This window comes from Lissotriton vulgaris, chromosome 4_2 (genome assembly GCF_964263255.1).
Source record: "Lissotriton vulgaris chromosome 4_2, aLisVul1.2, whole genome shotgun sequence".
NCBI lineage: Eukaryota > Metazoa > Chordata > Amphibia > Caudata > Salamandridae > Lissotriton > Lissotriton vulgaris.
The window spans coordinates 3,863,378-3,887,519 of NC_141692.1; positions in this window are offsets into that span (position 1 = coordinate 3,863,378).

Genomic DNA, 24,142 nt, shown 5'->3' on the forward strand with positions numbered 1-24,142 from the left:
ATCGATATATCATGAAGGGTCCGTAGGGAACAAGGAGGGAATGAGGAAATATAAATTTTATGATCAAGAAATGTTCCCTAACGTGTACCCCACCGTCTCCATGTACAAGCTTAAAGTGCATGTAACTTCCCTCCTGTGCCAGCTATGAAGACGCAAATACATTTGCGTCCAACGTTAACATGTCCTCTTTCAGATCCACCCTGAACGGATTGAATATTCCGTTCCTAAGTATGCCGTGCCAACGTCTTTATGTAGTGTACTTTACACGTTTTCTCAGCTCTGGCGAAGTAGGCCCCTGAATTCTGCCATCGAGCTTTTTCCTGCCTCTGTACCCGTGACCCCTGCCTTACTCCCTGTGCGGCTCACGGCGCTTAGCTCAGCCTGTTGCCTGCCAAGACTGTATTCAACCTTCGAATTATCTGCTCCGCTCCTCAAAAATACATTCCTGCCTACTAGTTCAAGTAAACATCCTTCCAGCTGCAGAGCAAAGGGCCCGGCCTCACTGTCTCCATGCAAGTAATTCATAGCTTCTGTTACCATGGTTGGCCCATACCCCCTCGCATCTCATGCAGACACGTAGACGCTTATACACGCACTCACAGTCAGTATAGAATAGCCTCTGCCCAAGAGACCTTTGCCTCTAGATAATATGGTTCCCAAACATCAGATATCAGATATGATATAGGTACGAGTTGATCTGACATGCCAGACTTCTGTCTCTTTCCGCTAGTGTAAATGTCAAGTCCCCTGCACCCTCCAAGCTTCACGTCAATCACACGTCATGCAGCTGCGCGCGCATCCAGACCTCAGATTTCTGCTGACATTGCAAGATTCTGCTATGTACCCACCTACTTGTGACACTTTCATGTGACGTTTCTAGCACACACCTCTATGTTCACGCCTAGGTCACGCCTTTTGATTACGTATTGCTAACACGTGTATGCTTTTATCTTGTTTCTCTCAGCTGTTACGCCTACTGTATTGGTATTCATTATATGGTTTAAGTATAAAAGTTATGTCTTGTCAATAAAGTATGCTCTATCCCTTCCTGCACCCCAGTGGTGTCAGGAATCCGATATCCGGTTCAAGAACCATTCCTTTTTAAAGGAATAAAACCCCTAAGAACTCTAACACCACGGACTCTGCGTCTTTCTTTCCGATTGAGTTATTTTTGTTTAAGTACTTACCTGCATAGAAATTAGGACGGTAAATCAAATATTTACCACACATTGGTCAACGCCCCTGAGAAGCAACCTATGAGCACTTGACCAAGGTGAGCAGGAGCATCATTGGTCTATGCCCCTGAGGAGGATCCTCTGGACACTTGATAAAGGTGGTCAGGAACATCATTGGTCAATGCCCCTGAGAAGGATCCTCTGGACACTTGATCAATGTGAGCAGGAGCATCATTGGTCAATGCCCCTGATGGAGCAGGGGACAGACAACAATTTTTGTGTGCCCCTTGTAAGGTCAATCTCTCAAAACCATAACATGTATTAACCATGTGGGACATGATAATTAATCAACACAAAAGCATACACAGAAAAAGGCACACAAGGGAAAACTAACTTGCTGATTTGCAAAAACGAATGTACTAATAACGTGAAAAAGTCATACTAATATAGTTCAGTAATATTTTAAAAATAAATAAAAGTATCTATTTGTGCTTTTTTCGAGTAATTATGTGAGAAAACGAATACAATTGTGAAGTAAATGACGCATATGTGTAGCTTTGGCTAGGTAACCTCTAATAGGGAAAATTAGAATGGCAGGAGGTAAACAGAAGGGCTAACATTCTAAATCTAAGGTCTGTTGTGTTTGTTTTTATATTAGTTCCCATTGAGGGCCGTACGGCCTAGTTCAAAAATGGCTGTTTATGCGAGTCTTCGAGAAGTATGGCTCTACGCATACGCAACTGTGCCAGAAATGCTTGAACAGCCTGTGCTCGGGGTAAATATGTCAAACCAGGTTGGCCTAGGACACCAGAGTTGTGCCAAAGGATTGTTGAATTTAAGAGCCTGGGAAAATTGTGTGCTGTTTCTTCATAATGTATAAAAGATACAAGGACAGAATGACAGATTGCAAAAGGGACAATTTTGAACGTGTGGGAATATGCGAAGATGACATTGCAGGTTTGGACAACGAGGACATGAGGTGACCTTCACCACCCCATTAATGGACCAATGAGAGATGAGTATGGACCCTAAAAGTTTCACATTTGAGTTAGATAGTTAGGGAAAAAGGGTATAAAAGAGCCTGTATGAAAGAGTGAAAATGTTGTTGGTTCCAGAACTTTATTGCGCACCACAACATGCTGTTGGACTGAACGAGTTTTGGTGCGAAAAGACTTTGAATTATTTTTGGACTTTAAATGTTGATGGGTCAAAGAACTGAATGCAGAGTCCTGATGAGAGGTAGACATCGAGGAGGTTAGAAAGACAGTCAGCTTGGGAACCTGTTTCGCTTTAATCCTGTCATCATCTATGGCAGTCTGGTAATATCATTTCTAAATTTCTATTTCTTGAATGTACTAATAAATGTTAAAATATTGATTTAAAAAATGCTATTTCTTTTCTGACCAAAATCCAAATAAATGTTTTCTATAAAAGTATATGAGTTATGTGTTTGTTTAAATAAAAGTCATGACAAGGTAGAAAACAAAGATGAATGGGAAATTTGTAATTGAGCTGGTTTTAATTTCCATCAACTAACTTCTACTCGCTGGTCCAACGACAAAAACAGTGGGGTGCCTTGATGTTATTTCCTAAAAATCTATAGAAGGAGAAATTATGTATATATGCATATATACATAATATAGAAAATTTTGATTTAGGTTAATAGGGTTCTCGGCTGTCCAGCACCTCGCCTTCTGGTTTTCACTGATCCTAGGAGCAGTGTGTTGTGTGAATGTGTGACTCACAGTGCTATGGGCCCCACCAATGAGTAAAGTAAGTCAGCTCCGGGGTTAAGTTTCACAGGGCTCTCTACATCTCCTTACTGCCTGTAACACCCGCTTCCGGCAGGTAAGCGGGCTAACTGTTCTCGACGCACAGCCCATAAAAACAGCATTCACCGATGCGGACTCAGCAGCGGAAGGGATACTGCTAAAGCGCTGCTGATAGCGTATGTTTTGCTTTAAATTGCGCCATTTTTAAAAAGGGAATTCTGTCTTTAAGACTACTTCTGTACTCGGGATTGTGTTTGCTCTACTCACCTCTTACGGCCCGCACCCTGGTCCTTCACAGCAAGTGCCGATTGTACAGAGGGTGATTCACAAGGCTCTCTATATCTCCTCACTTCCTGTAACACTCGCTTCAGGGAGGTGAGCGGGCTAGTTGTTCTCGACGCGCAGCCCATATGAATCGATGTCAGAGCGAATGCGAGCAGCGGGCGCACCTCTGGTGCACCTAAGGCAAGCCTGTTTGCACACTTTCACACCGGGAACTTGACCAGCACCAGTTATGGTGCCCGTTTCGATTCCACACCCCGGCCCAGAATAGCTTGGTCTACCGAACAACTAAAAGCATTGAGGCCAAAAAGATGTGATAATCCGTCTCACCTTGAGCTTGGTGCTGATTCCCTGGAGGATTGCAAATTTTGCTCCTTCAAGTTTGACAAAGCAAGAGGTAAGGGAATTGCAGCTAATCTAGACTGCACCTACAAAGCCTGTCTAGTGAACTGTAGATCTCTCCCCAATCACACAGAAGATATTTGGCTTACCCTTGTCACCGAGCACTGGGATATAATGTTCCTAACAGAGAACTGGCTAAGGGACAATAACAACCCAGATATATTCATGGCAATCCCACAGGGATATAGGATAGTGACACTTAACAGAGAAAATATAGATTGGGAGGAGGAATCACAATAATACTAAGGGAGGACTGGACAATCACTCACAAAAAATTAGAGTGTGTGGGGTCGATTGAGGTCCTTCTGTATTGTATTAAATTCTCACCCACTTCATCCTTCACTGGAATATTAGTGTATAGACCACCGGACTGTCCGGCAATACACCTTCCTGATTTATATGATAATATTCCAGATCTGTCTCTGAAATATGCCAATCTTATGATACTTGGGGACTTCAGTGTCCATATGGACAATTAAAAGTGCCCCCTTACCTCCAAAATGATAGATACTCTCAAAGGGTAAAACCTAATACAAAAAGTTACATTACCCACACATAAGGTTGAACACATATTAGATCTAATCGTTACTAATGATCGATCTCTAGAGGTCAAAGTACCCCTTCAGCTAATCTGGTCAGACCATCGACTCATACCTTTCAATTTGACCTGTATATTCAGCCCTAAACAGGGGGACCTCACCTTTGAGACCAGAAGGAACTGGAATAAAGTTGAAGTGGAATCATTAGAAGGAGAACTATTACACACCCCTCCTGAGGTAACAGGCGACCCTAGCTAGGATAATTCCAGTCTCTCTACTGGGTTACATCATCACTGGATAATCTTACCCCTAAAAAGCCAGTAAAGCGGGCTAGTAAGGAACCTTCTGCCCCCTGGTTCTCCACAGAACTTCAGACATGCAAAAGTGCATGTAAAAAACGTGAGCGTACATGGAGAAAACACTACGATTTTGCAGCAAAAAATACATATAAAATAGAGCTAAAGAAATGTAAGAAACTCAAACATCATGCTATTAGGGATTTTATTGCAGAACATATTAAATCCGCCAATACCTTGACTAAAGAGATTTTCAACCTAGTGCTAAGATTTGTCAAACCTCGGGCATTAAAGAGCTCGGTCACCCCTTCACCCACTCTCTTTGAAAACCTAGCCAGCTATTTCCAGGAGAAAACCCAGGCAATTTATAGTTCCTTCAGCAAAACACACAAGGTGATGGATGTAATGTTGCACATTGGCAAAACATTCACCCCCAGTCACAGATCTGGGTTTAATTCATCATTATTCTGCTCACCACGCCACACCAGTTCAGACATGGCATATGCAAATCAGGCTTGATCCTGTGCCTCATGGGAACAGTCCAGCCCGAACTGCCAAACCATGTCTTCCCTGGACCAGAATCAAGGATCCTAGGACCGGTTTCTAGCTATCAGCCGTCATCAGCTAGGATAGCTTGACTCCAGTGGTGTAGTGAGTACGGGACCCACGTCTGGGCATACCCTTCCCACATTGGGCAAACATCAAAACACACATGGTGATGGACGGAATTTTGCACAATGGCAAAACATTCACCCCAAGTCACAGGTATGGGTTTTATCCATTGTTATTTTGCTCACCACACCACCCCAGTTCAGACATGGCCATATGCAAATCAGTATTGACCCTGTGCCTCATGGGAATAGTCCAGACCGAACTGCAAAGCCATGTCTTCCTTGTACCAGAAACAAGAATCCTAGGACCGGTTTCCGGCTATCAGCCGTCATCAGCTAGGATAACTTGACTCCAGTGGCGTAGTCAGCATGGGACCCACGTCTGGGCATACCCTTCCAACATAGGGAAAACAGCAAAACACACAAGGTGATTGTCGGAATGTTGCACATTGGCAAAACATTCACTCCCAGTCGGCAGTTTTGATTATTAAATGTCAAATAGTCGACAGTAAGGAGCTTTTCTTGAACTTTTCTTTTTGAGTCGTAGATCTGAATTTTTTTTAGCTGATGCATACTCGTCGATAACGTTGACTTCACCCATAACAGGTGCAACAGGAAGATGTTTTAAAACATGTCTACCTTCAGTACCAAGAGAATAGCGAGACATGGCATATTTCTATTTTTGAGTAAACACATCACCTTCAATAGCTTCCAAGTAAGCTTCAAAACCCTCCTTCCATTGATCCCGTTCAACTAAAGGTAAACCAGGAGATGAAAGAAAAGGAGCAGGAGGATTCAAAGATTGTTGCATGTTGAAAACAATCAGTATGCATATACATTTGCAAAAGTATTGCTAAAATTACAGTAAAACGTAAGAAATGTTACCTAGTTGGAAATTGTAAATAAATAACATGTAATAATTACATTTTTAAATGATGTTACAAGAACTGTGCTTGTTGAGATTGTATAATAGCTGTAGTCAAAACATTCAAAAGAAGTTATTTCCATAAGGGGCGTCCCTATAACCGTATTTGTATATAGTAAACATATGCTTTACATATAAAAAATTATCGTGCTGTTTTGCCGATAGTCTTGTACATAAGAGGTGTGCCTATCGCCGTATTTGCAATGTTGTTAGATCCAGAAAGAATGCCCGGGTCGAAATGAAAGGGCTCCTTACATTAAAGGCGTGCCTATCGCCATGATGCAGATTTGAAACAAAGTCTCGATGTAAAATAAGTCAGCCTTAATATGGCGGAATGAGCGCACACAATGTGCATTTTTTAATGACTATGTACGTTGGTGAACACGTGACGATGTGCAGTTCAAATGGGTTCCAATGACGAAAGCAAATGGAGGTCGGGGCGTTTCAGTGACGCTGCGTTAAATTAAAATGTGTTTCTTTTTAGGCAAGGCAAGCGGAACTCACCGTGGTACCAATATCGAAATGCTCATCGATAGAAGAAAGCACAGCTCTGTAGCGGGTCTGGACAGCGGTGATGAAGCAAGCCAAAATCGAGCCGAAGTCCACTCAAACAGAACTCACTGCTGGCCTGGAAGAGGCGCTTCCGGTCCGGTTACACGGCCATCGCCAATGAAAAGATACGGTTGGAGAAATGAAGAGATGCTTTGCTGGTAGGATTTACTTTATTCCTTTATAAGCATATAAGTACAACCAGCAAGGCAGCCGGGAAACACCCAACTGACGCTGCCGCACATGAAAACAATTCCACATTCCAGATCTGAAGGCCCAACACTATTTTTCCCAGTCATTGGGGCCCACTCAGACAGGCACAGGAGGGGACATGGCTCTGACAAAAGATGACCTTTTGGCAGAATATAGCACTTTAAAACACAGATTTTACACCGCAATACATTCACAACACGGTTGTTACAACGACTGCGTTGTTACAACGCAGTGCCATTACAATGCGCTTGATAGAGAGCTGAACTTAGGAACAGTAAGATTTACTATTCCAGCTCCAGTGTGTGCAACAGTAGGGAATGTGAATCATACTATTCCTTAGTCTAGAGTGCTATCTAGCGCAAGTCGTTGTAACAACTTGCGTTGTAATGGCTTTGCGTTGTAACAACGCAGTTGTTGTAATGACCATGTTTTGAATGTATCGCAGTGTAAAATCCGCAACGTGAAGGTTGTTTCCCCTTCTGGCATCGCTCAAAAACTTTAAAAATGAGTTTAGGGAAGAGCTAAAGTCTGATCTCACCTATCATTAGACACCCTGAGAAGTAACAAAGGCTTGATTGTCATCCCTTCAAACTGAAGTGAACTCAGTAGGGGCAAGAGGTCTAGATCTTGAAATGAAAAGACTTGAACTCAAACAAAGGATAACTCTATTGTATACAGATACAGAACATGTATGCTCCCAGCTGCAAAATGCAAACCTCAAGAGTGAGAATTTGAAGAATCACTCCAGATGATATAATATTCGCAGACAAGGCTCAGCAGCGGGGATGGAAGGGCCGAATCTAGAGGCATTTGTAGTAGGCATGTTCTCAAATATCATGGGTGCCGCACTGGGAAACGAGGCAAGGTATGCCTGCTGTATAGTCCTCTTATGCTGAGGAGGTATCTGGAACTTAGACAAAAGGAGAGACTCACATAATCAACATGGAACTGTTTTAAGTGCCTGGCCTGGACATGGGTTTTGATCTAGGTGACCTCTCTGAGATACTAAAGGGTGTGGACCACTTTCACCAGTAGAGGCTACTCAAGATGTCGCGTTCTAATCTCGGACCCCGATCAATACTGTGACCTTATGCAAATATATAATCCATATATTCCCCTATAATGGCATAAACAATCAAGAGTGATATTTCAGAAACTCGTCTCTGGCCTAACACGATCAGAGCCACATTTCAGAATCTCTTCCTCTGCAGCTTCCTCTGCAGCTCAATCGAGCAAATGACACAGCAGAAGCCACTATCTAAGATTCCTAGATTACACTCCGAGTTCTTCAACAAGATAAAACTCAGCAACCTGGGAAAACCCCGCTTGCTATGTTTTGATTAGTAATAGAACTCTAATGAGCACTGAGAGACGATCACTTCCTAGTGACATCTTTATTGACGTCTTATGTCTTATGTCCAAAATCTTACGTCAAACAAAGCACCTTTCAGGTATAAATATTACCAACGTTGATTTAAGCAAACGCTGCCTCAACGACATCGATGATAGCGATGGTGTGGTGAACATAGTAGCAGAACAGCTGTCCCCTGCAAAGCCCAGCAGATACAAGCTGCCCATGGAGTGGAGTGGTGTGGCTCACTGGTTAGATGCGGCAGACCCGGAAGCAGAGAACGGCCCGGGACCAGGGTTCAATTCCCGACGCGGCAGGGTCATGGACCAGAGTCAACGGACTCGATAATTCTCGCCTCGGTGCCTACTCTAACCAGGGATCACACTCGGCAACTCTGGGCATTAAGCTTGCCTCATCTCTACAACGGCCCCCCACAGACGCCGGGGATGCCTGGTTTCACCTTGGAGATACCCAGAAAGGACCATCTCACAGGGAAAGCCAGGACGGGTTCCCCAGCGGTCTTCAGCGCCAGGACACCCTGAGATGGGGTAACAGTGCACTTTACAAGTATCATCATTACATTACATTACGGACGCTGCCCCTCCTCCTCCTCGACGCGCTGAGAGAGACGCTGTCTTTTCTCCTGCCGAGAAAATCCAGCTCCGGCGTTTCCAGCCTACTCTTGCGAGTTACTGGGATATCGAGTCCTGGAAGGAGATACAAGACCTCCAACATTCTATTCCAGAGGTATGGTGTTGACTAAACCCTTAGAGAGAATTCTTGAAGCAAACCTTGGCAAAACCAACTTAACTAAAACTGCTACTTACTTACTCCCTCCCACGTATTAGGCTTAGGTCAGGTACACTGGGGTAGGCGTAGTTAGAAGCACCAGTTGAGTATGTTAGCCTAATGTATATATGAATGTATATATGTTTTATTCATTTTAAACCATTGTATGGTTAAGAAACCATATCAATGCTTTTACAGTATTATTTCGTAATACTCATTTTACTGTACGCACTTTTTATAATAACTAGTCTTGCAATTGTGGCAATTCATTTCTCTTGTATGAGAAGAAAGACTGTTCAACAAATAATACCTTTTTATTGAAAACGCCCGTCTCTCTATTCTCTGCATATTGGTGAAAGTAATCTGCACAAAACTGACTGAGTAAAATAACTGTCTATTGTTTCACACAACTCTAGAGATTGACTCTTATTCTAAGGAGCAAAGTTGTCATGTTTATGCGGTTGTTGGAAAACTGAATCCCTTCTTGTCTGTACCAGGGAAGCTGATCACTTCCTATTCAGTCAAGAAAGTTTCCAGTGACCTCTGAGCTAGTTGGTAACAAACCCAATTAAGTTTAGCATAGTCAGTGGAGACCTGGAAGATCCGCACTTCTACGTCTATACTACTGTTTATGTTATTCCAATGCGCAGGGCCTATTGGGAAAATAGAAACTACACTACAAAGATGGATGTATTGCGCTCCTATTTGCCCTATTTAGAGCCTGCCCTCAAAAGCTTCTGAGATGCTGATATGCAGGGTATACCGGGCATCTACTGAACTGGACTACAATCCCCAGATTTATGTTTCAGCAGATAAGTGTATTGAATGTTGAGGGGCTACAGCTCCTAAGTTTATTAAAAAATATATTTTTAGTTTTCTGACTGCATGTTCAGAGGTAATGAGAGGGACATGGGTAGAGATTGGTGGGAGGGTCCTGATGGCCGTGGGAGAGTTGATTCTGAGGGTTCCAGGGGATTTGCGGGGTAATGTAATCCTGAGCAGGGAAGGTTCAGAGTACATGGCAGAGCTGACAGTTAAATTATCTCATGGCGGTTACACTAGGTACTAGGGATCTCAAGGGGCTCGATTTCATGCACAAAAGATGCAAATTCTGAAAATATATTGGGGATCACTGGTTCGGGATAGTGGCCCTAAAGAGAACCTATTTAAAATGCACTGAGGATCATAGACTACGACATAGATCCTATCAATTGATTTACAGATCATCTGCAATTTCTGAACACAATGGGGTAGCCCTGTTATTTCACTCTTCTTTTAAATTTCAAACTCTGGAGTTTAAATCTGACAAGGAGGGGAGGATGCTAATGGTTAAAGGGATCCCTCATAGACGTACATGTACTATTGCCACAATTTATACTCCAAACTCAACTCAGAAAGCATTCCTCCCCTCCTTTCCTAACCAACTGGCAGGATTTGCAGAAGGTGAAATTATTGTTTTGGGAGACTTTAATCTCATTTGGGATCCATCTCTGAATAGTACCCACCCCAGAGGGTACACACTGGTATCTTCTCTCATCAAATGAAGCATGAATTACCACAGCTGGGGCTGGTGGAGGCGTTGCACCCATTCAGTCTCCCCACTACAGCTTTCACTGTGTTCTTCATACAAATGAAACGTATTTCAGAATAGACCATATCTTTGTAAGCCAAGCATTGCAGTCAACCATAACAACCAAAGGTCCACCCAATCTCCATTTCTCATTATGCATGCTTGAAATCCCATAAGATTGGCCTGTAAGAAGTCCCCTTTCCCCAGATGATTTTTTCCGAGTTCCTTGAAACATAATCGTACATTTCAAGATGACCTTAGAGCAACAATTACGGAGTATTTTCAAACCATCCACCCCCAAGACAATAATTACGCAATATAATGGGATGTCTTTCAATCAATCAATCAATCATGGGTTTGTTAAGTGCGACTACTTACCTGTAAGGGTCACAAGGTGCTGGGTTGGAGGGGAGGTGCAGGATCCTGTCCTTCAAGGAGGAGGTCTATCGAAGAGCCATGTTTTGAGGTCCCTGGTGAAGATGGGGAGTGATGTTGTCTGTCTGAGGTTGAGAAGGAGTGTGTTCCAGGCTCTGGCTGCGAGGAAGGAGAAGAAGCAGCCTCCTGATCTGGACTTCCTGATGCGGGGACCAAGGCAAGGGAGAGCTGGACTGATCGTAGGGCCCTTTGGGGTGCGTGGAATTTAGGTCGGCTGTTCAGGTATGCTAGTCCGGTGTTGTGGAGGGCTTTGTGTGCATGGGTAAGACTCTTGAAGGTGATTCTTGCCTCGATGGGGAACCAGTGGAGTGTGCGTAGATGCTGGGAGATATGGCAGTGTCATGGCAAGTTGAGGATTAGTCTGGCAGCATCGTTCCGGATGTTTTGTAGCTTGCGGGTGAGGTTTTTGTTGATTCCGGCGTAGTGTGCGTTGCTGGAGTCAAGTCTGCTGGTGACGAGGGCGTGAGTGACGGTCTTTCTTTTGATCCGGCAAACCATTTTGAGTTCCGGGTCCAGGATGATTCTGAGGTTGCATGTGTGGTCTGTGAGGGTGGGCGGGCTTCCGAGTGCAGCTGGCCACCAAGCGTCATTCCATTTGTCAGGGTGTGGACCCATGATGAGGACTGCTGTTTTGTTCATGTTGACTTGTATACAGCTGCTCTTCATTCATTTGGCAACTGCTTCCATGGCTTCTTGAAAGTTGTGCTTGGCTGTGTTGGGTTGCTTAAACAGGGAGAGGATGAGTTGGGTATTGTCTGCGTATGAAACAATGTTAAGTCCGTGGGTTCTGACTATGGGGGTGAGCGGAACCATGTAGACATTAAACAGCGTGGGGCCGAGGGAGGATATTTGGGGGACTCCGCAGGTGGTCGGTGAAGAGTCCAAGAGGAAGGGAGGGAGTCAGACCCACTGTGTTCCACCGGAGATGAATGAGCGGATCCAGTCGAGGGCCTTGTCCCAGATCCCTGCTTTGTGAAATCTGTGTGTTAGGGTGCGGTGAGAAACTGTATCAAAGGGCATTGACAGGTGAAGGAGGATGAGGGCTACTGTCTCTTCTATGTCCAGGAGTGACTGAATGTCATCTGTTGCGGTGAGGAGGACGGTTCCTGTGCGGTGGTTCTTTTTGAAACCTGATTGGGAGGAGTTGAGGATCTTCAATGATATGGCGAGTTGGCTGTTGATGGCTTTCTTGATGACTGTCACTGGGAATGGGAGCATGGAGATAGGTCTTGAGGTCGGTGGGGTCCACCGAAGGCTTCTTCAGGAGGGGGTTGGTGTCAGTGTGTTCCCAGTCATAGGGGAAGGAGGTGTTTGCGAGGGAGCAGCGAAGCAAGGGTGCGATGGTGTCGGCGGCTCTGTTGAAGATGTGGTGGGTGCAGATGTCTGTGGAGGCCCTGGAGAGGATTGACTTCATCATCTTCCATGTGTCTTCGGTGGTGAGGGCTGTCCCAGCTGTCAATCGTTGGCTTTGAGGTGTAGGCGGTGGTTGGTGAGGGTTCTGTGTGTTGGCTGTTTTTATCAAAGTTGTCGTAGATGTTCTTGAATATGTGGTGGAAGAAGGTGCTGAGGTTATCACAAAGGTCTTGTGAGGAAGGGATATCTGTAGACTCACTAATGGGTTGGGCGAACTCCTTGAAGATGCAGAAGAGTTCTTTGCTGTTGTGCACATGCATGGAGATTATGTATTTGATGGCTTTCTTCTTGTATTTCTGATGAGTTGGTGGTGGGCATTAATTGTTCCTCTGATTTTATTGTGGGTTTCTGTAGATTTGGAGTTCCTCCAGGTCTTTTAGAAGCGGCGGAACATTTGAGCCCGGATTCTCGGAGATCAGTGGTAAACCAGCTGGCTTTTCTTGCATGTTTGTAGTTCTTCTTGAGGGGGGCTATGGTGTTGGCGCAGTCGAAGATCCATCTGTGCAGGGTTCGGGCTGTGGTTTTAGGGTCATCGTCGTCCGCGATGGTTGGGGTGGAGTTGCCGAGTGAAGAGGTGAGCTGGTCGTTGGGGGTTTTGGTCCAATTTCTTCATCGGAGCAGCTGCTGGGTTCTGTGGATGGTGGGTGTTCTGAAGGTAAAGTGGATACAGTGATGGTCTGTCCACAGGTGTTTGGTGGTGTGGCTGAATGTGATGGAGTTTCCTGTTGTAAAGATGTGGTCGAGGGTGTGTCCTGCTGACTTCATGGGTTCAGTCATGATCTGGCAGAGTCCTATCTTATGGAGGTTGTCCAGGAGGGATGTGGTGTTGGGGTCTTTTTGGTTGTCCAAGTGGAAGTTGAGGTCTCCCAGCAAGGTGTAGTTGGTGGATGCGATGGCCTGCGGGGTGATGTTGTCCATGATGGTGTTGGTAAGTGGTTCGCTGGGTTGGGAGATGAGGGTTCTCTGGAGGGTGGTGTTGGGCTGGCCTTTATCTTGAATTTTAGGTGTTCCATCAGGTATATGGGCTTGATGGGTAGTGTGCTTAGCTGGAGGGTGTATTTGTGGACGAAGGCGATCCCCCCAAGGACAGGGCGTGGGGTCCTTCTGGGTGATCTTGTATCCTTGGTTAATGTTGATGGAATGTCAGGTCCCGAGGTGGTGTTGGTCCAGGTTTCAGTGAAGAATGTGACGTCCATGGTGGTGCTGTTGATGAGGTCCCAGATTTCGGTGGCGTGTTTATGGAAGGATCTGACATTGAGGAGGATGCATTACAGGATCTTTGGTGCAGGTGTGTTCTTGCGGCAGGTTTTGCTGGATCTGTAGTCTTAGTGGTGCTGCAGGAGTGGCGGCAGCACTGACAGCTGAAGGATCCATAGGTGTCGGCTGGTGATGCTAGCTTGCAGTTGTTGTTGCGGCCTTGGTTGAGTGCATAGAGTGCCGCAAAGTTGTAGCGTTGGAGGGTCGAAGGTCCAGGGCTTCTGGTGCGCCTTTGGTGCTTCAGCTGCCAGCGACCTTCATTAAGTAGGGGTCATCGAAGGCTGGATAGCTGAGAGACAGGAGCAGGGAAGGGTAACTTTTTGGGGCTGGTTGTGCTGAGGAAGAGACCGCACGGGCAGCAGCAGGGGGGGAAACGGCCGAGAGGTACCCAGAAAAACGAGCAAAAACAGTGCAAAAGTTGAAAAAGAATATGAAAAGTTATAGGAAGAGAGTAGAAGGGTGAAAAACTAAGGCGAGTGTAAATAGGATAAAGAATGAAGGAGGCAGAATAAACAGACCGAAAGAAGGGATGAGAGGGCCACTTGACCACCAGGGATGAGGCACAGGTATAGCCTGCAGGTAGAGGACGGCCTTGAACACCAACACTCGAGAGTGTAGGGGCTCAGGATGGCCTCACTTGATGGTGGAGCTGAGAGGGTGGGAGAGCAATTTCACTGACAGTGACTAGGGCAGTAGTATGAGGGAAATGCATATCTCTTATAACTACTCTCAGGAAGGAAAAAAACAAAGAATAAATATGACTAGAGGACGAGCTGCTCTAAGCTAAACTAGCCCATAGGGAATCTTCCACACTTCTTCAAAGCAAGATGACAGCACTTAGGGGAAAGGTTACAGCTGTATATTCCAATAGAGCAGAACTCACACTGCTATGCCTCAAACAAAATGCAAATGAGAGGGGAAACAAGGTGGGCTCTCATTTGGCCAGACAGTTGGGGGTGTGAAGAACCGGGTTTTAGAACCCAGCGGCGCCAGGGGCACGCCCAATGTCTTCGGGTTCACCTGTCTTAGAATACAGAGACACGGGATACTTCTCGGTGATGTCAAGGATCAAATTTATTGGATGCAACCAGGAACAGAAGTCTCCGAACCACGACACGGGTGGTTCGTCAGAGACTGTACAATTTTAGTATTGCGAGACATCGTATTTTATGCCAAAAATCACATTCCTGACTAGCATCAATTACTTACGAACTGTCCAATCACAAAGTGACATTTCAGAAGGTATCCCATAATGACAAGCCCACTTTCAGTTGTCCAGCCCATCATCAATTACAGGGAAAACCCAACATTCTTGCACGGACAGGTCGGACAGACTCATTATAAAAGAACCTCAACCCAAACCATAAATAGGCCATAAAAGATGGAACAGAAACAGATGAGAAGCAAGATAGAAGGGTGTGTGTGTGTGCCATAAACTCAGCAATGTCCTGCTCTTTGATCTCTATCCGACCAGCTGCCGAACAAGGAACTGGCTCTACAAGGTTAGCTTTGGGCAATGGAGTCAGTTCGTTCAGGTCATCTAGAAGTCAGCTAAAGGTGTACATGTCCCAAAGACTCGCTCGGCCGTAGTCATCGGCCTATGTCAGGGCAACCACAAAATGGCTGCCGTACACAAAATGGAACCCGAAGGTTCGGGACGAAATCCCTGAATACACAGTGTATCCATCAATCGATCATGACGAAAACACTTGTACATACCGCACTCGTCATTTGCGGTCCACTGATACCAAAATCGTCACGATACACCGACCTTTATTGAATGGATTCAGAATCACGGAACCTCAGGTGAAGCAGGAAAAAGATTATATAGGTCCTATTCGGTATGCAAAGGGGGCTTTGATTTATAGCAAAGGATTGAAGGTGAAGGTTTTTAAAGGGTTCAATAAGACTTTATTCTCTCGGGATAACCGGCTATATGAAGTCATGTTGGATCTGGTACACTCTGATCAATCAGGTTTTATCAAGGGGAGGCAGACTCATGACAATCTGGGACAAGTCGTCCATTTGTTGGAATAGGTTGAAAGGAGGAATACACCTGCAGTGTTCTTGGCATTAGACGCCGAAAAGGCATTTGACCGAGTAGACTGTCAATTTTTCTATGTCTCTATGCCAACCCTCGTTCAAGTGTAATGATCAAAGAGACAGTTTCCATTTTTTTCCAGTTGGAAAGGGGCACACAACGGAGGTGTCTCCTCTTAGTTTTGCCTTAATTATCGAACCTTTAGCTGCAATGATAAGGGTCTCCCCACTGATCATGGAGACACCTTTTGGGTCAGTCAATCATAAGATTTAATTATTCATTGATGATGTGCCCTGACGCTCATCTTCCTACAGACTTCATTACAAGATCCACAAAGTGAACTTCTGGAGTTAGAACTGCTGACGGGATTCACAGTAAATCTGTCAAAGTCTTTTTTTACAACTTTGACAGACCCTGTGGGTGAAATGGGGGACCTGGGCTCTAATGCACCCTTCAGAGTGGCAAATAAGGAGATTACATATCTAGGCATAAAGATTACACCTCGGGTCGAAGACCTTCATAAGGAAGACTACCATCCCCTCCTTTGCCAGCTACCACAGGATCTGACGACATGGACCCCACTATACCTGACTTGGTTGGGTAGAATTAATGTTATTAAGATGACTGTTTTGCCACATTTGCTCTATCTCTATAGGAGTCCCCCTGTGGAAGTGGGCAAACTGTTCTTCACCTCCCTGTGTTCTAAGCTGACAACTTTCAAATGGCAGAAACGTACAGCCTATCTCTCAAATAAATTATTAATGCATCCTAGTAGTAAGGGAATGCTTGCATTTCCATTTTTTCTGTTGTATTATAAGGCAGCACAACTTAAGGGGATTGCGAAATGGTCTTTGAGGGAGTTGGATAAACACTGACTCTATATGTACAGGACAGTCATGTGAAGAGTAATTTAGGATGTTGTCTGGAAGCCTAGAGAGTTGTACCCCCTTAATGCCTATTGAAGAACAAATACAAGAACTACTTTGAAAGTGTGGGATGAGGGGACCTCATATCCCCTTAATAAGAGCTCCCCACCTAGCACTCACAGAGGGACCCTTTGATCTTTGGAGAGAAGGAAGGTGTATTACTATCTCTGCTTTGTATCATGGATGGGTTATACTGATATTTGACAATTGCGGCAGGGATTTCAATCTATCTATCACAGAAAAGTTTCACTACACTCGATCAGTACACTGGGTCACGCAGCCCGAGTATAGACAAATAGCCACCAGGCACTTGTTAACCATTAAGATACATGTGTGTCATGAAGGGGGATCCAGTTGAAGTATTTCATTTTTATACCCTCCTCTTAACACATCGACTGAAGCTCACATACTGGTACATTGTGGACTTTGGGACAAGATTTTATGAATCACAGGCAATACAGTACAATGGAAAAAATTGATGAGCAATATACCTAGGTTTAAACATTAGGCTTAAGAGAAGCTCATTTTAAAGTTTATTATGATTGGTATCTCTTGCCCACAATGCTCCATAAGATATATCTATATGCATCAGATTGATGTTGGAGATGTTGTGGGCTCCTGGGACACTTACGACACATATGGTGGGATTGCCCCACGATCAGACCCTACTGAAATGAGATTCTGGACCAAATGAAAGATATTTTAAGGTATCTCTTGACCCAGATGCCTGAATTTGTTTTGTTTTGTAGTGATTGCAAGATCCCTCTCTGAAACATCAAACAATGATATCACTGGTGGTCTGTACATGCCTGCCTTATTTTACTTTTCTTTGGATTAGCATGTTTTTATAAGAAAAGGATGTTTAGAGGGAAGGGGATGGGTTTCCTGTTTCCTCTTCCTTTGTATTGAACAATAGGACAGTGTGGTTAATTGGGCAGTGACCATGTCTTTCTCTTTGTATGTTGATGGAAATAATACGCACAATATGAGGAAAAAAGATAAATGAAAACTGCTAAAAATGAGAACTGAAATGCTTGAATGAATCTCATTCAATGTCCATCATTGTTCTGCCCACCAAGTCACCTGAGTTTAGGCCCAGCCATAACCGTATGCAAATAAGTCTTGGTCCTGCTCCAATAGAAAAAGTCCATCCAGAATGGTCAGGCGAGGTCCACTCTGATTCGGAATACAAGCAATTCAAGCAATACTTCACTCATGAGGATGAAGTATATTAAAATTGGTATGTGTTTGCTATTATTACCATCTGGAGGGGACATGGCAGTTCGGCCTGAACTATTTCTACGGAAGAAGAACCAGCAGTGGTCTGGAAAGTGGCTCCAGACAAATGCCAATGGCTGAGATTATCTCAAGCATTACTTCCATCAACTGGTTGTTTCTGCAGTTGACACCCTAAGTGCAGCAGGCATGCCCAGGCATGGATTCCATGCTGACTGTGCCACAGAACTCAAGCCACACCTAACCAAGAGGCCTAGGAAGGTCAAAAGCAGTCTTGGATGCCTGTATTCCCATCTGAAAGGGACCTGGCCTGGCAGTTATGGCTGGATGGTTCCAAACTGAGCAGAACCAAGACTGATTTACTTAAGACACATGTCTGTCAAGAATGGCACAGTGGGCACAAATCAATGGTCTTGAATGTGGCCAAAGTGACTGCCTATGGCCATGATTAACTCAAGCATTCCTTCCATAGCCTTGCTGTTTTTGCAGTAAACACCCTAGTGCAGCCGCTATATGCCCAGACTTTGAGCCCGTGCTCACTGTGCCATGGGTCACAAGCCGTAGGACTCTAGCAATACTTCACCAAGAGACCTAGGTAAATCGAAACTAGTCTGGGGTTGCTTGTGTTATCATCTGGTGGGAACCTGGCCCTGTTGTTTGGACTGGACGATTTCCATTGGAACAGGGACATGACTGATTTGCTAAAGGCGGGCCTCTGTCTAAAATGGTACAAAGTGCAGAAAACAATGGCATTGAATATGACCTGGGCAAAAGAAACAATTGATAGAAGAAGTGCTGGACAATGCAAACATTTACCCCTTTCACAAGGATCTGGGTTTAATCCATAATTCATTTGCTCACCACACCAGTGTTGACCCAGCCATATTCAAACAAGTCTTGACCCAGTTCCTTATGGGAACAGTCCAGCCCAAACTTCCAAGCCAGGTCCTCCCTGGAGCAGGATCAGGCATCTTGGGACCAGTTTCCGGGCATCACCCTTTATCAGCGGGCTAGCTTGAATTCAGATCGGGTAGTGAGCATGAGAACCACATTTGGGCATACTCTTCCCACTCAGGACGACATTTGCAAAAGAAACAATTGATGGGCGGAGTGCTGGATAATGCAAACATTCACCCCCAGTCACTAGGATCTGGGGTTAACCCATCGTTCTTTTGCACCACCCCAGTTTGGACCAAGCCATATGCAAATCAGTCTTGACCCTGTTCCTTATTGGAAAAGTCCAGCCCGAACTGCCAAGCCAGGTCCTTCATGGCCCTGAAACAAGCATCCTAGGACTTGGACCATTCCAAGCATTGTCTATTTTTCCTCAAATCTTTAAAAACTAATATCTTATTGAAGTGGTGTCATTTTGGTATCGTGTTTATCACATTTACTCTATTTTACTAATTTGGTTTGGGATTTTAATATTTGATGTTTAGACTATATGACTCTCTCAGTCCTGCATAATTACTTCACACATTCCCTGGGTTAAGCTTTGTCACCTGTGAACTATAGCTTCCAGCAGGCTGACCTCAGGTTACATTAGTGTCCCCGAGAGCTCACTCTGACAAGAGTTGTAATTATTCCTTGAGTGACCATTTGCCCATCTCAAATAATAATCCAGTTTTTCACAGATGGTATTTGCAGAACATCATTAATGCTGCCCCCTCTTTTCCACAGAGAGTCTCACCGGTGTCCAACTGAGATGTTTCCTTTCTGTAGAGCACTCTGTGCTGTTCCAGCACAGCACACTGTACTGTTCCTGCACAGCATTGTGTACTGTTCAAGTACTCTGTACTCTTCCTGCACAGCACTCTGTACTCTTCCTGCACCTCACTATGTACTGTTCCTGCACAGCACTAGGTACTGTTCCTGCACAGCACTAGGTACTGTTCCTGCACAGCACTCTGTCTACTGCTCCTGTTCAGCACTCAGTACTGTTCCTATACTCTGTACTGTTTTTTTTGCAGCACTCTGTGCTGATCACGCACAGGACTCTGTACTGGTCCTGCACTGCACTCTGTATATTGTTCCTGCACAGCACTCTGTACTGTTCCTGCACAGCATTCCATCAAGTTCCTGATTTGCACTCTGTACTGTTCCAAACAATCTGTACTGTCCCTTCACAGGAATGTGTACTGTTCCTACACAACACATTGTTCTGTTCCAGCACAGCCTAAAGAACATCAAAGAATGTCCCCACCTTACTTAAACAAGAGCAATTGCTCCAGAATATTGAAAAATTCACCCACTGAAATGCTCAACCATTTTTTTTATTTATTTATTTGTCATTATTAAATATTTTATAATTTTCTTTAAAAAGATTCAGACAAAACACATAGATAAATTAATTCATGAAAGTGCACAAAATATATCACATTGCATTATAATCATATAAACTTTGCACAAATATTCATAAAACACAAAATAATACAGCCCACAATTAACAATATTCAAAAATAGACATACACACTATGTATACAACAAACAAAAAGCAAATACTTATAGTGCATACAATAAATCCAAAAGACATTCAATTACGGAAAAGTGAAAAACATCAGACATTACAAAGAACAAGAATTTACAATTCACAAATATACCATACAAAAAAACAAACAGAAGAAAAGTGATGATGCGCATTTTGAACGGTACTAAAAGGCATAAAAAAATCCTTCGTCAGGGCGCACATTTCATACTTTAATTAATATTCGTGATTCATGGGTGGTCATCAAACAATATAGGTGTAAAATATAGTGTGCACGGCAGGGCTGAATAAACTATCTGTGGGAGAAGAATATACAAGGAATAAAAAAGTTAAAAGCAGGACTAATCAAGGTCACAGACTGAGCAAAACATTAACAAGGTTAACAAAAAAGTACAAAAACTCAAAATAAAGGATAAGAAACAAAATAAAAAGAAAAAGACGAATGATATATAAGAATATGCATAACGATCCAACCGTAATGTAGACCTCATATCCCAATAAACTGTGTAGGGGACAGGAAAAAAAATATATCTATCTCCGTCACCACTATCAAAAAATACACACCTTACAACTCTAGGGGTACAGGTTACTTCCTTATCCTGAAGTCTTGATGACACAGGATATGCATCCTAAAAGACTGAGATTCCTAAATCAATATAAACAGAAGAGAAAGATATCGGTAGGCCTTAATCCTCGCGGAACAAATCATTACTGCGGAGTTAGGGCACAGAACAAATAGAATGTCTAAGGTTTAAATGAATTGGCCCACAAGGAGCAGCCTAAGTGTCATGGAGGAAAAGGATCTCAGAGTTGGGCCAACATCTCAAAGGTCTGGGGCCCATAGACAAAATTCTTGCTACAAAGTGTGGAAAAAGTCTATGCTCCCCTAGTTCGCTTGTGCAGAGAGAAGGTATAAAACTGGCTAAACTAAAAATCAAAAGAAAGATAGAAAAAAGATAGATAAAAAAAGGGGTAAAGTAGTAAAGATAAGGAGAAAAGAAGGGATTAACAGGTATATAATAGAATCGCACCACAGGAAATAGGCACTGATAACATCCCATCTTGATTACGCCAATGCCCTCTACCTTGGTATCACAGCAGGCCTCTGCCATAAACTTCAGACGGTCCAAAACGCCGCCACCCGGCTGGTGGAGAGAATCCCTGCTAGACACCATATTTCTCCACACCTCCGTAAACTGCACTGGCTGCCCATAGCTAAAAGATGTGTGTTCAAGGCCATGACACTGGCCTTCCGAGCATCAAAAGGCAGTGGGTCGGCACACTTGAAAAACACCCTGCGACCCTATGCCAACTCCAGGACCTTACGCTCCAATACCCTGCATTTCCTGGAAACTCCCCAATTTAAACGCTCTCGTGCAGGTGGAAAAACCTTTGAGGTCTGCACTTCTCAGCGTTGGAACAAGCTCCCACTAGCCTTACGCACCTGTCAGACAGAATCAGCTTTCCATAAATCCCTGAAAACACATCTATTCTCTTCTTAAAACTGGATATCTGACCTTATGGCCTCTTTTTTCAGAGTTCTCAGCGCCGGGACGCCCCGTTGGGGCCACTGCGCGCTCTACAAAATACTCAAATAAATAAATAAATAAATAAATAAATAGTAAAATGCTGCCTCATGGACAATCGCGACCCCCCTGGGACCAAATGATGTAGAGGCTCCAATAAAATATACATTTAAAGAATGAAACCTAAAATTGAATCCTATCAATGTTAGAGACGCAGAGTGGAAGGCGCTCACCTGGAAATAAGTAAAGGATATACACGGGTACACTCTAAAGGCAGCTTTCAAGAGAAGTTCTTCTCAGGTCAAGACACTTTACCCAACGACAATGTTTCTGGCTTCCGACCACCCTCGGTGTTCACTCCTTTGTTGGACCAGGTTCGTCCTGAAGTGGGCATTTTCGAAGAAAGTGTCTATTCTAAAATTCAGAGCATGACAACAGTTGTTTCTAAACCAGCGTACAATCTTGACTCTGAGGAGTACCAGGCCTTAAAGAAAGTCTCCTCTGACCGCACCCTTACTATTAAGCCGAGTGATAAGGGGGATGGCATTGCGGTTCTAGATAGTCAGGAGTATAAAGAGCAGATACTTCTCATGCTCAATGTCCGTGAGCACTATCGGCGGGTCGCCTCGTATCCTTTGGATAAAATTCAAACTGAGATCATTGAGATCTCCCATAGAGCCCTTGAACATGGATCCATTTGCAACCAAGAATTTGAATACTTTAATAAAACTTTTTTTTAAAGTTCTGGTTCTTTACGGGTTGCCTAAAATGCATAGGAACATCCATACTTCCCCATACAGACGTATAGTGTCCACTGTGAGAAGTTAGCCTGGCATATGTTGTCCACTATTCTAGTGGGCACCTTGCACCAGTCTAAACGACCACATATTCAACATGCAGACACAGCCATTGCCCCCCAACTACGGAAGGTTATCAACATCTCCTTCGAAACAGCGATATTCCCAGAAAGCTGGAAGCACACCGAAATCAACACCCTCCTCAAGAAGCCCAAGGCGGACCCCAAGGACCTCAAGAACTTCCGCACCATCCACAAGCTCCCGTTCCCGGCGAAGGTCATCGAGAAAATCATCAACATGCAACTGACCCACCACGTCGAAGTCAACAACATCCTGGACCCATCCCAATCCGGATTCAGACGAAACCACAGCACCGAGACTGCCCTCATCGCCGCCAAAGACGACATCAGGCACCAATTACACAATGGTGAAACATCAGCCCTCATCCTCCTGGACCTCTCGGCCGCCTTTGACATGGTCTGCCATCACATGCTAAAAAAGCTCCTCCAAGAAGCTGGTATCCAAGAGAAGGCCCTCGACTGGACCACATCCTTTCTCTCCGGCAGATCACAGAGCGTCCGCCTCCACCCTTCCGATCCAAGGCCACCAACATCATCTGCGGCATCCCCCAGGGCTCCTCCCTCAGTCCAATGCTGTTCAACATCTACATGGCCCCCCTCGCACAAGTGGCCCGCCACCACAACCTCAACATCATCTCCTACGCTAACGACACTCAGCTCATCCTCTACCTCACCATAGACCCACGCACCACCAAAACCAACATTCATGTTGGTTTTTGCATTTGTCGTCCGAGTGGGATGGGTATGCTCAGACGTGAGTCCCATGCACTCCACACCACTGGATTCAAGCAAGCCGGGCTGAAGACGGCTGGAGTGCCAGAAACCCGTCCTCAGAAGCTTGTTTCCGGTCCAGGGAAGGCATGGCTTGGCAGTTCGGGCTGGACTGTTCCCATGAGGCACAGGGTCAGACTGATTTGCATATGGCCATGTCTGAACTGGGGTGGTGTGGAGTGCAAAAAAACGATGGATTTGGGCCCAGATCTCTGTACTGGGGTGAATGTATGACATTGTTCTGCATTCTGTCCATCACCTGTGGTTTTTGCCTAATGTTGCTAATGCCTATATTCAAGGAGAAGTTCATTTATAATGAGATTGCCCCCTTTTTTGAGAATGTTACCAACTGGAATCGTTTTATAGACAACATTTTCTCTATTTGGAAGGGCCCTGATGAACAGCTCAACTAATTCATTTTATGGATCAATCTTTGTGACACACACCTTAAGTTTAGTACCAATATCAGTACTGATAAAATTGAATTTCTGGATGTCTGGAGTCAGGTCACCAACCAACTTATTGAAGTATCCCTATATACGAAACCTACAGCACGGAATACTCTTCTTTTTTACAAAAGCTTCCACCCACGGAGCCAGAAGAGCAGTATACCCTTTAGCCAATTTCTGAGGCTTCGTCGAAATTGCACTGACATCGGCAATTTCAGTTTCATGCTTCACAACTTAAGACAAAGTTTCTCC